The sequence below is a fragment of the Nuphar pumila genome, chromosome 2, assembly GCF_984573655.1.
Source record: "Nuphar pumila chromosome 2, dmNupPumi1.hap1.1, whole genome shotgun sequence".
Classification (NCBI taxonomy): Eukaryota; Viridiplantae; Streptophyta; class Magnoliopsida; order Nymphaeales; family Nymphaeaceae; genus Nuphar; species Nuphar pumila.
The window spans coordinates 87,163,864-87,166,301 of record NC_143250.1 but is presented as its reverse complement, the minus strand read 5'-3'; the positions used below and the strand labels follow the sequence as shown (position 1 = coordinate 87,166,301).

The 2,438-nt window shown below is 31.9% G+C and overlaps 1 non-coding gene across 1 annotated transcript; it reads left to right on the top strand.

The window, feature by feature from the left end:
* Positions 1 to 208: 208 nt before the first annotated feature.
* TRNAV-AAC (transfer RNA valine (anticodon AAC)) lies at positions 209 to 282 on the top strand. Its single transcript has one exon. It is a non-coding gene; the product is annotated as a tRNA-Val (tRNA).
* Positions 283 to 2,438: the final 2,156 nt, after the last annotated feature.

Sequence of the window (2,438 nt, the reverse complement as noted above, 5' to 3'; positions counted from 1 at the left end):
ATGAATTTGTATTACGCTCATACCTAAAGAAGCCATGCCAAGGCATCGAGGATTACCCGTGGCCTAATGGTCAAGTCAGCTCGTTTTCCAATCAGGCGATTGTAGGTTCGAATCCCACCAGGTATGAACTAAAGATTTCCTCTTTTTTTTTTCATAATCCTAAAGACTTATCGATTTTAAATATCAAAGATTGCTTAGTTTCCAATGTGGTGTCGTGGTGTAGTTGGTTATCACGTCAGTCTAACACACTAAAGGTCTCCGGTTCGAGTCCGGGCGACGCCATCTTTGTTTTTGCTTTTGAAAACCTTTTCGATTCCGTGTCTAATGAGCGTATGGCATGATTTTTTTCACTCTTGTTCATGCCCCAGTTGTGATACACCTTACCACTAGTTCAGAAACTGAATTCTGCGAACTGTATATGTCAAACAACCTAACCATATTCAGAATTTTATGAGATCTGGATAACCCAGTTCTCCATCTGATTTGGTTTTGAATCTAATCAGGTTACGGCAACCAACGAAGCAAGCAGGCCAAAGTTTTAAGTTTTTCTCCCACAGGGGGTGACAGAGATTGGAGAGAGACGACACTTTAGATTTACAGATCCGTTTGGATCAACTTTTGTTATTTGGATCTTATTCGCATATTAGATTTTTTAACTGGATTTTGAATTATAGCTAGGTGCTACATCCATCTCGGATCTACATTAGAATTAGGGTTTGCTTTATAACTCTTATAAACCGAATTTGAATTATTAGAAATTGATTCTCGAGTATTTTATTTAATTTCTTATGATTTTTCAGTAGATCCGTAGTTTAAAATAACACAACACAGGATAACCCCGTATAGATCACGAGGTATTTTCGGATCTCTCTCTGGCACTTTTGCATTGTGAGTGAGGCCCACACACATCTTCAACAAATGAGGTGTGGTTGAGATTGAATACAACCAATGAATGTCATATGCAATATGACCTGATCTACCCTCCTAAGGAAATAGGAGCAGCCTGGCCTATGTCCTGGATTGGATCGATACCAAATATGCAAACCAAAAAACAACCTACACTCTGAGAAGAATTCCGATCTTAAGACCTTGGAGAATAGCAATCTTTGACAAACTAAAACCCTGTCATGCATAGGACAGGTTACGGAGGATTCACCTAGGATGAGTGTCCGGGGGATACCATAATTAGGCTCATGACAAGGATGCACATAGGGCCAGACTAGGCCGGATCAAGGCTAGACCAAAACCCAGGCCGACGAAACCCAGCCCGGTTATAATCGGGTTTTGGCTGGACTCTTTACACCCTACTGATGAATGGGTTGGACCAGTGTTGTGAAAAGCGTTGAGGCGTAGCGAGGCGCTCTACCAAAAATCGAGGCGGCGTAAAGCGTAAGCCTCAATTTTTTTTTGAAAACTTTAAAAAATTTATAAAAATATATAAAAAAATATAGATAAATAAAGAAATGCTTTATTGATGAAATAACAACCAATAAGAAATAGAAAATCTCAAATAAGTACTAAAAATATGAGATTAACATATAAAAGTAACTAAAAACTGATTATAATATAACTGGAAAATATATGAGATTAACCAAAAAAAGTTAAAATATACTAAGAAACTGATTACATAACTGAAATAAATGGAAAATATATGAGATTAACTTACAAAAGTTAAAACATATGAGATTATTCTAAAAAAATGAGATTAACATATAAAAGTAACTAAAAAACTGATTACATAACTGAAAAATATATGAGATTAACCAACAAAAGATAAAATATACTAAAAAACCAATTAAATAACTGGAAAATATATGAGATTAACCCACAAAAGTTAAAATATATGAGATTATTCTAAAAATATGAGATTAACATATAAAAGTAACTAAAAAACTGATTACATGACTAAAAAATATATGAGATTAACCAACAAAAGTTAAAATATACTAAGAAACTGATTACATAAGTGAAATAACTGGAAAATATATGAGATTAACCTACAAAAGTTAAAATATATGAGATTATTCTAAAAAATATGAGATTAACATATAAAAATAACTAAAAACTGATTACATAACTGAAAAATATATTAGATTAACCAACAAAAGTTAAAATATACTAAGAAACTGATTACACAATTGAAATAACTGAAAAATATATGAGATTAACCTACAAAAGTTAAAATATATGAGATTATTCTAAAAAATATGAGATTAACATATAAAAGTAACTAAAAAACTGATTATATAACTGGAAAATATATGAGATTAACCAACACAAGTTAAAATATATAAAAAAACTAATTACATAACTGAAATAACCGAAAAATATATGAGATTAACCAACAAAGTTAAAATATAGTAATATACTAAGAAACTGATTACATAACTGAAATAACTGAAAAATATGTGAGATTAACCTACAAAAATCTTGTTGAT